We start from the raw sequence: 14,640 nt of genomic DNA on the forward strand, positions 1-14,640 counted from the left end.
TGGCTTGTAGAGTTTCTGCTGAGAGATCCGCTGTTAGTCTGATGGGCTTCCCTTTGAGGGTAACCCAACCTTTCTCTCTGGCTGCCCTTAACATTTTTTCCTTCATTTCAACTTTGGTGAATCTGACAATTATGTGTCTTGGAGTTGCTCTTCTTGAGGAGTATCTTTGTGGTGTTCTCTGTATTTCCTGAATCTGAATGTTGGCCTGCCTTGCTAGATTGGGGAAGTTCTCCTGGATAATATCCTGCAGAGTGTTTTCCAACTTGGTTCCATTCTCCCTGTCACTTTCAGGTACATCAATCAGACGTAGATTTGGTCTTTTCACATATTCCCATATTTCTTGGAGGCTTTTTTCATTTCTTTTTATTCTTTTTTCTCTAAACTTCTCTTCACCCTTCATTTCATTCATTTCATCTTCCATCACTGATACCCTTTCTTCCAGTTGATCGCATCGGTTACTGAGGCTTGTGCATTCGTCACATAGTTCTCATGCCTTGGTTTTCAGCTCCATCAGGTCCTTTAAGGACTTCTCTGCATTGGTTATTCTAGTTATCCATTTGTTTAATTTTTTTGCAAAGTTTTTGACTCCTTTGCCATTGGTTCGAGCTTCCTCCTATAGCTCGGAGTAGTTTGATCTTCTGAAGCCTTCCTCTCTCAACTCATCAAAGTTATTCTCCGTCCAGCTTTGTTCCGTTGCTGGTGAGGAGCTGCATTCCTTTGGAGGAGGAGAGGTGCTCTGATTTTTAGAGTTTCCGGTTTTTCTGCTCTGTTTTTTCCCCATCTTTGTGCTTTTATCTACCTTTGGTCTTTGATGTTGGTGACGTACAGATGGGTTTTTGGTGTGGATGTCCTTTCTGTTTGTTAGTTTTCCTTCTAACAGTCAGGACAATCAGCTGCAGGTCTGTTGGAGTTTACTGGAGGTCCACTCCAGACCCTGTTTGCCTGGGTATCAGCAGCAGTGGCTGCAGAACAGCAGATATTGGTGAACCGCAAATGCTGCTGCCTGATCATTCCTCTGGAAGTTTTGTCTCAGAGGAATACCTGGCCATGTGAGGTGTCAGTCCGCCCCTACTGGGGTTGCCTCCCAGTTAGGCTACTCGGGGGTCAGGGACCCATTTGAGGAGGCAGTCTGCCCGTTCTCAGACCTCAAGCTGCGTGCTGGGAGAACCACTACCCTCTTCAAAGCTGTCAGACAGGGACATTTAAGACTGCAGAGGTTATTGCTGTCTTTTGTTTGTCTGTGCCCTGCCCCCAGAGGTGGAGCCTACAGAGGCAGGCAGGCCTCCTTGAGCTGTGGTGGGTTCCACCCAGTTTGAGCTTCCTGGCCACTTTGTTTACCTACTCAAGCCTCAGCCATGGCGGGCACCCCTCCCCCAGCCTCACTGCCACCTTGCAGTTTGATCTCAGACTGCTGTGCTAGCAATGAGCGAGGCTCCGTGGGTGTAGGACCCTCCGAGCCAGGTGTGGGATATAATCTCCCGGTGTGCCATTTGTTAAGCCCGTTGGAAGAGCGCAGTATTAGGGTGGGAGTGACCCGATTTTCCAGGTGCCGCCTGTCACCCCTTTCTTTGACTAGGAAACGGAATCCCCTGACCCCTTGCACTTCCTAGGTGAGGCAATGCCTCGCCCTGCTTTGGCTCATGCATGGTGCACTGCACCCACTGTCCTGCACCCACTGTCTGGCACTCCACCGTGAGATGAACCCGGCACCTCAGTTGGAAATGCAGAAATCACCCGTCTTCTGCGTTGCTCATGCTGGGAGCTGTAGACTAGAGCTGTTCATATTCGGCCATCTTGGCTCCACCCCACCACAGTTTCTTTAGCTATTCATTGATTGATGGGCATTTCGGTTGGTTCCATATTTTTGCGATTGCAAATTGTGCTGCTATAAACATGTGTGTGCAAAATCTTTTTCATAAATGACTTCTTTTCCTCTAGGTAGATATCCAGTAGTGGGATTGCTGCATCAAATGATAGTTCTATTCTTAGTTCTTTGAGAAATCTTGACCCTGTTTTCCATAGTGGTTGTCCTAGTTTAGATTCCCACCAGTAGTATAGAAGTGTTCCCTTTTCACTGCATCCATGCCAACATCTATTATTATTTAATTTTTCTATTATGGTCATTCTTGCAGGAGTAAGTTGGTATCACATTGTGGTTTTGATTTGCATTTCCCTGATCATTAGTGATGTTGAGCATTTTTTCATATGTTTGTTGCCATTCATATATCTCTTTTGAGAATTATCTGTTCATGTCCTTAGCCCACTATTTGATGGGACTGTTTGGTTTTATCTTGCTAATTTCTTTGAGTTCATTGTAGATTCTGGATATTAGTCCTTTGTCAGATGGGTAGATTGTGAAGATTTTCTCCCACTATGTGTGTTGTCTGTTTACTCTGCTGACTGTTCCTTTTGCTGGGCAAATACTCTAGTTTAATTAAGTCCTAGCTATTTATCTTTGTTTTTATTGCATTTGATTTTGGGTTCTTGGTCATGAAATCCTTGCCTAAGCCAATGTCTAGAAAGGGTTTTCTGATGTTATTTCTAGAATTTTTACAGTTTCAGGTCTTAGAGTTAAGTCCTTGATCCATCTTGAGTTGATTTTTGTATAAGGTGAGAGATGGGGATCCAGGTTCATTCTCCTATATGTGGCTTGTCAATTATCCCAGCACCATTTGTTGAATAGGGTACCTTTCCCCACTTTATGTTTTTGTTTGCTTTGTCAAAGATCAGTTGGCAGTAAGTATTTTGCTTTATTTCTGGGTTCTCTATTTGTTCCATTTTTCTATGTGCCTATTTTTATATGAATACCATGCTGTTTTGGTGACTATCGCCTTATAGTATAGTTTGAAATCAGGTAATGTGATGCCTCCCAATTTGTTCTTTTGGTTCTTTTGGCTTAGTCTTGCTCTGGCTGTGCAGGCTTTTTTTTTTTTATTTTTTTTTTGGTCCCATACGAACTTTAAGATTGTTTTTTCTAGTTCTCTGAAAAATGATGGCAGTATTTTGAAGGGAATTACATCAAATGTATAGATGGCTTTTGGCAGTATGGTCATTTTCACAATATTGATTCTACCCATCCATGCACATGGGATGTGTTTCCATTTGTTTGTGTCATCTATGATTTATTTCAGCAGTGTTTTGTAGTTTTCCTTGTAGAGGTCTTTCACCCCTCAGTTAGGTATATTTCTAAGTGTTGGTTTTTTTGCAGCTGTTGTAAAAGGGGTTGAGTTCTTTATTTGATTCTCAGCTTGGTCACTGTTGGTGTATAGTAGAGCTACTGATTTGTGTACATTGATTTTATATCCTGAAGTTTTGCTGAATTTGCCATGTCTAAGGTCGACCATATGGCTCTCGCCTTCACATGTCTAAGGTTGACCAGATGGCTATTATCTTGCCATGTCTAAGGCAACCAGATGACTCTTGCCTTCCTATGTCTAAGGTCAACCAGATGATGTTGCCTTGTTCTGAGTAAGGTCAATCAGATGGCTCTTGCCTTTCTAAGTCTAAGGTTGACCAGATGGCTCTCCCCTTGCCATGTCTAAGGTTGACAAGATGGCTGTTACATTCCCATGTCTAAGATGGATGAGATGGCTCTCGCCTTCCCATGTCTATGGTAGACCAGATGGCTGTCACCTTCCCATATCTAAGGTCGACAAGATGGCTCTTGCCTTGCCATGTCTAAGGTCAACCAGATGGCTGTCACCTTCCCATGTCTAAGGTCGACCAGATGGCTCTTGTCTTCCCATGTCTAAGGTTGACCAGATGACTCTTGGCCTTGCCATGTCTAAGGTCGACCAGATCACCCTTGCCTTGCCATGTCTAGGTTGACCAGATAGCTCTTGCCTTGCCATGTCTAAGGTCAACCAGATGGTTCTCACCTTCCTATGTCGAATGTTAACCAGATGGCTCTCACCTTGCCATGTCTAAGGTCAACAAGATGGCTCTCACTTTGCCATGTCTAAGGTTGACCAGAAGGCTCTCACCTTGCCATGTCTAAAGTCAACCAGAGGGCTCTCGCCTTCCCATGTCTAGGGTCGACCAGATGGCTCTCGCCTTCCCATGTCTAGGGTCGACCAGATGGCACTCTCCTTGCCATGATGATATGATCGTATACCTAGAAAACCCTAAAGACTCCTCCAAAAAGCTCCTAGAACTGATAAATGAACTCAGCAAAGTTTGTACTGATCTGTGTACATTGATTTTGTGTCCTGAAACTTTGCTGAATTCATTTACCAGTTCTGGGAACTTTTTGGAGGAGTCTTCAGGGTTTTCTAGGTATACAATTATATCTTTGGCAAGGAACGACACTTTGGCTTCCTCTTTACTGATATGGATGCTCTTTGCTTCTTTCTTTTATCTGATTGCTCTGGATAGGACTTCCAGTACTATGCTGAATAGAAATGGTAAGAGTGGGCATCCATGTCTTGTTCCAGTTCTCAGAGGGAATGCTTTCAGCTTTTCCCCATTCAGTATAGTTTTGGATGTGGCTTTGTCATAGATCGCTTTTATTACATTGAGGTATGTCCCTTGGATGCCAATTTTGCTGAGGGTTTAAATAATAAAGATATGCTGGATTTTGTCCAATGCTTTTTCTGCATCTATTGAGATGATCATGTGATTATTGTTTTAAATGATCTTTATGTGGTGTATCACATTTATTGATTTGTGTATGTTAAGCCATCCCCGCATCTCTGGTATGAAACCCACTTGATCATGGTAGATTATCTTTTTGATATGTTGTTGGATATGGTTAGCTAGTATTTTGTTAAGGATTTTTGCATCTATGTTCATCAGAGATAATGGTCTGTAGTTTTCTTTTTTTGTTATGTTCTTTCCTGGTTTGGGTACTAGGATGATACTGGCTTCATAGAATGATTTAGGGAGGATTCCTTCTTTCTCTATTTTGTGGAAGAGTGTCAATAGGATTGGTACCAATTCTTCTTTGAATGTCTGGTAGAATTCAACTGTAAATCTATCTGGTCCTGGACATTTTTGTTGGTAATTTTTTTATTACTATTTTAATATTGCTGCTTGTTATTGGCCTGTTCAGGTTATCTATTTCTTTTTTATTTAAGCTAGGAGGGTTGTGTCTATCCAGGAATATATCCATCTTCTCTATTTTCTAGTTTATGTGCATAAAGGTGTTCATAGTAGCCTTGAATGATCTTTTGTATTTCTGTAGTGTTGCTTGTAATATCTCCCATTTCTTTTCTAATTGAGCTTATTTGGAATTTCTCTCTTCTTTATTAATCTTGCTAATGGTCTATCAATTTTGTTTATCTTTTCAAACAACCAGCTTTCTGTTTCATTTATCTTTCTGATATTTTGTTTGTTTGTTTCAATTTCATTTAGTTCTGCTCTGATCTTGGTTATTTCCTTTCTTCTATTGGGTTTGGCTTTGATTTGTTCTTGTTTCTCTAGTTCCTTGAGGTGTGACCTTAGATTTTATATTTGTGCTTTTTCAGACTTTCTGATGTAGGCATTTAGGGCTATAAACTTTCCTCTTAGCACCACCTTTGCTATATCCGAGAGGTTTTGATAGATTGTGTCACTATTATCGTTCAGTTTGAAGAAATTTTTAATTTCCTATTTGATTTCAATGTTGACCCAGTGATCATTCAGGAGCAGACTATTTAATTTCCCTGTATTTGCATGGTTTGAAGGTTCCTTTTGGAGTTGATTTCCAATTATATTCCACTGTGGTCTGAGAGAGTACTTAATATAGTTTTAGTTTTCTTAAATTTATTGAGACTTCTTTTGTGGCCTATCATATAGTCTATCTTGGAGAAAGTTCCATGCATTGATGAAAAGAATGTATATTCTGCACTTGTTGGGTAGAATGTTCTGTAAATATCTGTTAAGTGCATTTGTTCCAGGGTATGGTTATATCCACTGTTTCTTCATCAACTTTCTTTCTTGATGACTTGTCTAGTGCTGTCAGTGGAGTATTGAAGTCCCCCACTATTACTGTGTTGCTGTCTATCTCATTTCTTAGGTCTAGTAGTAATTGTTTTATAACTTTGGGAGTTCCAGTGTTAGGTGCATATATATTTAGGATTGTGATATTTTTCTGTTGGACAAAGCTTTTTATCATTATGTAAGTTCTTCATCTTTTTTAACTGGTGTTGCTTTAAAGTTTTTTTCTGTCTGAGGTAAGAATAGCTACTCCTGGTTACTTTTGGTGTCCATTGCATGGAATGTTTTTTTCCATCCCTTTACCTTAAGTTATGTGACTCCTTATGTGTTAGGTGAGTTTCTTGAAGGCAGCAGATAGTTGGTTGGTGAATTCTTATCCATTCTACAATTCTATGTCTTTTAAGCAGAGCATTTAGACCATTAACATTCAACATTAATATTGAGATGTGAGGTACTATTCCATTCATGCTATTTGTTGATTGTATACCATGTTTTTTTTTCACTGTGTTATTGTTTTATAGGTCCTGTGAGACATGGAAAAGTGAAAGCCATCTAGTTGACCTTACATAGAACAAGGCGAGAGCCATCTGGTCGACCTTAGACATAGGCACACAAAAGCCATCTGGTCGACCTTAGACATGGCAAGGCAAGAGCCGTCTGGTCCACCTTAGACATGGCAAGGCAAGAGCCATCTCTTCGACCTCAGACATGGCAAGGCAAGAGCCATCTGGTCGACCTTATACATGGCAAGGCAAGAGTCATCTGGTTGAACTTAGACAATGGGTTATTGCCTTGCCATGTCTAAGGTCGATCAGATGGCTCTTGCCTTGCCATGTCTATGGTTGTCCTAGGAGATTTATGCTTTACACAGTTTCTGTTTTTATGTGTTCCAGGATTTGTTTCAAGATTTAGAGCTCCTTTTACAGTTCTTGTAGCGCTGGGTTGGTAGTGACAAATTTTCTCAGCATTTGTTTGTCTGAAAAAGACTACATCTTTCATTCATTTATGAAGCTACAAGGCAAGAACCATCTGATCCAACTTAGACATGGCAAGGTAATAGCCATCTGGTCCACCTTAGACATGGGAAGGCGAGAGCCATCTGGTGACCTTATATAAAATTATTGGCTGATAATTGTTTTGTTTAAGGAAGCTGAAGATAGGGCCCCAATCACTTCTAGCTTATAGGGTTTCTACTGAGATATCTGTTAATCTGATAGATTTTTCTTTTTAGGTTACCTGGTGCTTTTGCCTCACAGCTCTTAGGAGTATTTCCTTCATCTTGACTTTAGATAACCTGAAGACAATGTGCCTAGGCGATGATCTTTTTGTGATGAATTTCCCAGATGTCCTTTTAGCTTATTTTATTTGAATGTCTAGGTCTCTAGCAAGGCTGGGGAAGTGTTCCTTGATTATTTCCCAAAATATGTTTTCCAAACTTATAGATTTCTCTTCTTCCTCAGGAACACCAATCATTCTTAGGTTTGGTCACTTAACACAATCCCAAACTTCTTGGAGGCTTTGTTCATTTTTTCTTATTCTTTTTTCATTGTCTTTGGTGGATTGGGTTAATTCAATAACTTTGTCTTTGAGCTGAAATTGTTTCTTCTACTTGTTTGATTCTATTGCTGAGAGTTTCCAGAGCATTTTGCATTTCTCTAAGTGCATCCTTTGTTTCCTGAAGCTGTGGTTGTTTTTTATTTATGCTATCTATTTCACTGAAGATATCTCCCCTCATTTCTTGTATCATTTTTTGGATATCCTTAAATTGGACTTCACCTTTCTCTGGTGCCTCTTTAATTAGCTTAATAACTGAACTTCTGAATTATTTTTCAGGTAAATCAGGGATTTCTTCTTGGTTTGGATCCATTGCTGGTGAGCTAGTGTGATTTTTTTGGAGGTGTTAAAGAACCTTGTTTTGTCATATTACCAGAATTGTTTATCTGTTTCCTTCTCATTTGGGTAGGCTGTGTCAGAGGGAAGATCTAGGGCTCAAGGCTGCTGTTCAGATTCTTTTGTCCCACAGGCTATTCCTGTGATGTAGTACTCTCCCTTTTTTCCTAGGGATGTGGCTTCCTGAGAGCCGAGCTGTAGTGATTATTATCTCTCTTCAGGATCTAGCCACCCAACAGGGCTGCCAGGCTCCAGGCTAGTACTGGAGGGTGTCTGCACAGAGTCCTGTGATGTAGACTCTCTGCAGGTCTCTCAGCCATGGATACCAGCACCTGCTGTGGTGAAAGTGGCAGGGGAGTGAAATGGACTCTGTGAGGGTCCTTAGTTTTGTTTGTTTAATGCACTATTTTTATGCTGGTTGGCCTCTTGCCAGGAGGTGATACTTTCAAGAAAGCATGAGCTGTGGTAGTATAAGGAGAATAGACAGTGGAGAGTACATGTCCTTTGTCTTCAGCTACCAAGGACCATCAGGTGGGGGCAGGGCTAGGCATGTCTGAGCTCAGACTCTCCTTGGGTAGGTCTTGCCCCAACTGCTGTGGGAGATGACGGTGTGGTTCCCAGGTCAATGGAGTTATATTCCTAGGAGGACTATGGTTGCCTCTGATGTGTCATGCAGGTTGTCAGGAAAGTTGGGGAAAGCTGCCAGTCACAGGCCTCAACCAGCTCCCACGCAACCCAAAAGGCTGGTCTCACTCCCACTGTGCACCCACACCAACAGCTCTAAGTCTGTTTCCAGGCAGTGGGTGAGCAAGACTGAGAACTTGCCCCAGGCTAACAGCCTCCCAGGTGCAAAAGCAAGCAGGGATTTTGTGCTTCCCCACCTGTTGAGTCTGCATACAGGATTCATGCCCTGTTTTGGCCAGGAGACTTCGCATTCAGTTGGAATTGTTACAACGTTCAGCTGGAGGTTTCCTTCTCACTGTGGTCTTTCCATAACTCTGGCAGCTCTCCCCAAGGACCCCTGTGAGACAGGTATGAAAGAGCTTCCCAGGGGACCCAGAGAGCCCACAGGGCTTTTTCTGCTGCTTCATCTACCACTGTGTTTTGCTTGGATCTCTAAATTGACTCAGCTCCAGGTAAGATCAGATCCTTCTCCTGTGATCTAGACCTTCAGGTTTCCCAGTGAGGGTATGTGTTCAGGGGCAGATGCTCCCCCTTTCTCACTTTCGCAGCTTGGGCACTCACAGTATTTGGGCTGTTTTCCTGGTCCTGCAGGAGCAATCCACTTTCTTCAGAAGGCCCGTGGGTTTTCTTGACTTTCATGAATTATTACTGCAGTAGTTCTGGAGCAAAAATTCATGATGCAAGTCTCCACACACTGCTCTCCCTGTCTGAGTAGGAGCTGGAATCTAGCCTTGCTTCCCGTCTGCCATTTTTCCCTCAGAGCTTGTTTTTTAAATTTCTTTAAGTTGGTTTTTACCTTTCTCTGGTGCCTCCTTGAGTAGCTTAATAATTAATTTTCTGAATTCTTTATCTGGCAATTCAGAGATTTCTTCTTGGTTTGCATCCATTGTTGGAGAGGTAATGTTGGGATATTATAGAAACTTGATTTGTCATATTACCAGAATTACTTTTCTGATTTCTTTTTATTTGGGTAGACTGTTTCAGTGAAAAGATCTGGAACTCAAGGGTGGTTGTTCAGATTTTTTTCCTCACAGGGTGATCCCTTGATGTGGTATTCTCCTCCTTTTTCTAGGGATGGAGCTTCCTGAGAGCCAGACTTCAGTGATTGTTATTGCTCTTCGGGGTCTAGCTACCCAGCAATGCTACCAGCCTCCAGGATGGTACTGGGGATGTCTGCAAAGAGTCCTTTGATGTGATTTGTCTTCGGGTCTCCCACCCATGGATACCAGCACCTGCTTCAGTGGAGGTGGCAGGGGAGTGAAGTGGACTCTGTGAGAGTCCTTGGTTGTAGGTTTGTTTAGTGCACTGGCTTTCTTGAATGCCGGTTATGCTAGGAATGAAGCTGATTGGGGACACAGCTCTGGTTAGCTTCTTTGGAGGATTGTTCTGGTATGAGTTGCTGTAATAGTTTCAGTTGTTTGGCCTTCAGCCGGCAGGTGGCACTTGCAAGACAGCACCAGCTGCGGTAGGAGAAGGGGGATGTAACCTTGCCCTAGATTGGCCAGGATAAGTACTTGGGTTTCTCAGATGATGGGTGGGGCCATAAGAGCTCCCAAGAGTTTATGCCATTTGTCTTTGGCTATTGGGATGGGTAGGGAAAAACCATCAGGTGAGGGCACAGTTAGGTGGGTCTGAGCTCAGACTCTCCTTGGATGGTGCTTGCTGCAGCCACTGTGGCGGATGGGGGTGTGGTTCTTAGGGGGATGTTCTTAGGGGGATTATGGCTGCCTCTTCTACATCATAAAGGTTGCCTGGAAGTGGAGGAAAGCTGGCAGTGACAGGCTTCACCCAGCTCCCACACAGCCAGCAAGGCCATCTCACTCTCGCTGTGCCCCACTCACAGCACTGAGTTTACATCCAGGCAGCTGGCAAGCAGGGCTGAAATCTTGCCCAGGCTACAAGCCTCCCCATTGAGAAAGCAAGCATGGCTCCCAGGCCTCACCTCTCCCCACCTGCCTACACCTTTGGCTGCAACTTCTATGCTGGTATCTGCACTTCCCATTTGCTCCCCCACCCCAGTTCTGCTCAAGAAAATTTTTGCTCAGTGGAAATTATTATCAGGTTCAACTAGGAGCGTCCTTCACTCTGTGCCCCTCCCTAGTTTTGCTGCCTGCCTTCCCCAAGGACCCCTGTGAGACATGGCCAGGAATGGCTTCCCTGGTCTTAAGCTGGGAACAGGGAGTGCCTACAGGGCTCTCCCTGCTGCTTCTTCTACTTGTATATTTTACTTAGCTACCTAAATCCGTTTCAGCTATAGGTAAGGTCAGATCCTTCTTTCATGACCTGGATTTTCAGGTTCCCCAGTGAGGATGTGTGTTCAGAGCTCCTTTGGGAGCTCACAGGTTTTCAGCCATCTCATGGAGTTTGCAGCAGCAAGATGCTGCTTTCAAAGGGTCACTGAATTCTTTTTTCTTTTCTTTTTTACTTTTTTGTATGCTAATTGTTTTTTATTACAAAATAGCTGTTCATTGCAGAGAAATGTAGAAAACTGAGAAACTTACAAAGGAGAAAATAGTAATCCAGAGACAACAATGTTAACATTTTGATGTATATCTTCCTGGCTTTTAAATACATGTATTGTGTTTCTCTTATTATATAATTTGTATTATACTTTACGTAAAATTTTATACTCTGCTTTCTCCCATTCACCACAGATCATAAACATTTTTACATTTTTTTAGATTCACATATTTTTAATATTTTCTCCATTTTTCTGGCCACTTAATAGCTTGTGTGCTGTCACTTGCTTTTGTTCTTTATTATTATTATTATTATTATACTTTAAGTTTTAGGGTACATGTGCACAATGTGCAGGTTAGTTACATATGTATACATGTGCCATGCTGGTGTGCTGCACCCATTAACTCATCATTTAGCATTAGGTATATCTTCTAATGCTGTCCCTCCCCCCTCCCCCCCCACCCCACAACAGTCCCCAGAGTGTGATGTTCCCCTTCCTGTGTCCATGTGTTCTCATTGTTCAATTTCCATCTATGAGTGAGAACATGCGGCGTTTGGTTTTTTGTCCTTGTGATAGTTTACTGAGAATGATGATTTCCAATTTCATCCATGTCCCTACAAAGGACATGAACTCATATTTTTATGGCTGCATAGTATTCCATGGTGTATATATGCCACATTATCTTAATCTGGTCTATCGTTGTTGGACATTTGGGTTGGTTCCAAGTCTTTGCTATTGTGAATAGTGCCACAATAAACATACGTGTGCATGTGTCTTTATAGCAGCATGATTTATAGTCCTTTGGGTATATACCCAGTAATGGGATGGCTAGGTCAAATGGTATTTCTAGTTCTAGATCCCTGAGGAATTGGCACACTGACTTCCACAATGGTTGAGCTAGTTTACAGTCCCACCAACAGTGTAAAAGTGTTCCTATTTCTCCACATCCTCTCCAGCACCTGTTGTTTCCTGACTTTTTAATGATCGCCATTCTAACTGGTGTGAGATGGTATCTCATTGTGGTTTTGATCTGCATTTCTCTGATGGCCAGTGATGATGGGCATTTTTTCATGTGTCTTTTGGCTATATAACTGTCTTCTTTTCAGAAGTGTCTGTTCATATCCTTTGCCCACTTTTTGATGGGGTTGTTTGCTTTTTCTTGCAAATTTGCTGGAGTTCATTGTAGATTCTAGATATTAGCCCTTTGTCAGATGAGTAGATTGCAAAAATTTTCTCCCATTCTGTAGGTTGCCTGTTCACTCTGATGGTAGTTTCTTTTGCTGTGCAGAAGCTCTTTAGTTTAATTAGGTCCCATTTGTCAATTTTGGCTTTTGTTGCCATTGCTTTTGGTGTTTTAGACATGAAGTCCTTGCCCATGCCTATGTCCTGAATGGTAATGCCTAGGTTTTCTTCTAGGGTTTTTATGGTTTTAGGTCTAACATGTAAGTCTTTAATCCATCTTGAATTAATTTTTGTATAAGGTGTAAGGAAGGGATCCAGTTTCAGCTTTCTACATACGGCTAGCCAGTTTTCCCAGCACCATTTATTAAATAGGGAATCGTTTCCCCATTTCTTGTTTTTGTCAGGTTTGTCAAAGATCAGATGGTTGTAGATATGCAGCATTATTTCTGAGGGCTCTGTTCTGTTCCATTGATCTATATCTCTGTTTTGGTACCAGTACCATGCTGTTTTGTTTACTGTAGCCTTGTAGTATAGTTTGAAGTCAGGTAGCATGATGCCTCCAGCTTTGTTTTTTTGGCTTAGGATTGACTTGGCAATGTGGGCTCTTTTTTGGTTCCATATGAACTTTAAAGTAGTTTTTTCCAATTCAGTGAAGAAAGTTATTTGTAGTTTGATGGGGATGGCATTGAATCTATAAATTACCTTGGGCAGTATGGCCATTTTCACGATATTGATTCTCCCTACCCGTGAGCATGGAATGTTCTTCCATTTGATTCTATCCTGTTTTATTTCATGGAGCAGTGGTTTGTAGTTCTCCTTGAAGAGATCCTTCACGTCCATTGTAAGTTGGATTCCTAGGTATTTTATTCTCTTTGAAGCAATTGTGAATGGGAGTTCACTCATGATTTGGTTCTCTGTTTGTATTTATTGGTGTATAAGAATGCTTGTGATTTTTGTACACTGATTTTGTATCCTGAGACTTTGCTGAAGTTGCTTATCAGCTTAAGGAGGTTTGTGGCTGAGACGATGGGGTTTTCTAGATATACATTCATGTCATCTGCAAACAGGGACAATTTGACTTCCTCTTTTCCTAATTGAATACCCTTTATTTCCTTCTCCTGCCTGATTGCCCTGGCCAGAAATTCCAACACTATGTTGAATAGGAGTGGTGAGAGAGGACATCCCTGACATGGGTAAGTCTTTATTGATGGAAAATATTTTTGTATCATGCATGACTCGTGAAAACTTACATAGTGTTTAAAATGAGGTTTCTTGGCCTCCTTAACTAATTTTCAAGCAGATCTTGCAAATGAAACCTAGTATTTTTGAGTTTTACATACTCAAACTGCCAAAATGTCAGCTGTTTAAACAGTCAAATAACTAAGTTGTCATTAATGCTTTAGTGAAGTTAAGTGATGATTTATTCTTATTTTATATTTTTGATCACTATATATATAGTGATAGATTTTGATTTAGACAGACATCATTTTGGTATACTGATACTGTGGCCATTGCAATGTTTCAGTGTATTTCAATAGTTACAATGCCATCAAACTTAGATAATGTCAGCTTTAAGCACTGATTTATACGGATCTTTTCTTCAGGAAAAATAAAGTTTCCCTAAGGCTTTTCACTCTATCTCTCTCTCTCTCTATCTATCTATCTTTATATTTATGAACTTTTTGGAAGTACTGTTGAAATTATAGAAAATTTCTAAGTTTTAATACAAATAATTCTTTCCCCTGAAGCATGTGAGAGTAAATTGTGGACATTAGGCCAGCACTCCTGATTACTTTAGTAGGTATTCCCACAAGTCAGGACACTCTATATAACTACAATGCAAACTTGATAATCAGAAAGTTAACATCAAAGCATCATATCATCCAGTCCTCAGCTTCTGTTGAGCTTTTATTAATTGTGTGCCATGTCTTTTATAGCACAAGGATCCCATTTAAATCCATGGGTTGCATATAGTTGTTGTGTCTCTTAGACTCCTTCTGTCTGAACAGTTCCTCAGGTTTCCTTGACTTTCATGACTTTGAATCTTTTGAAGAGTAAAGTTCAAAATAAAGAATATCTCTCAGTTGTTTTTTCTGATGTTTCATTATGAATAGGCTTAGATTGTATTATTTTTCACAAGAGTATCTCAGAGGCGATCCTCTGATCTTCTCATTGCATCCTGTCATTTGACCTTGATTTTGATTTGTCTTATTACTAGTGATATTAGCATTGATCATTAATGGCGGTATCTGCTGGGTTTCTTTTCTGCAGTGTTGCTTTTTAATCTTGTAATCAGTTAGTATATTGTGAGGAGGTAATTTAAGACTAGGTAAATATCTCTGTTCCTCTTGAAATCTTCAATTTATTCATTTACTTAGATCAATATGGATGCATGGTTTATTTCATACAATTGGATATAATTTGTTAATATTTCTAAAAATTTGTTTTTCTTTTTAGACATGTTCTGTTTTGGCAATTTCAGACTTAAAGAAAAATTAAAAGAATAG

This window comes from Pongo pygmaeus, chromosome 14 (assembly GCF_028885625.2).
Source record: "Pongo pygmaeus isolate AG05252 chromosome 14, NHGRI_mPonPyg2-v2.0_pri, whole genome shotgun sequence".
NCBI classification, from domain to species: domain Eukaryota; kingdom Metazoa; phylum Chordata; class Mammalia; order Primates; family Hominidae; genus Pongo; species Pongo pygmaeus.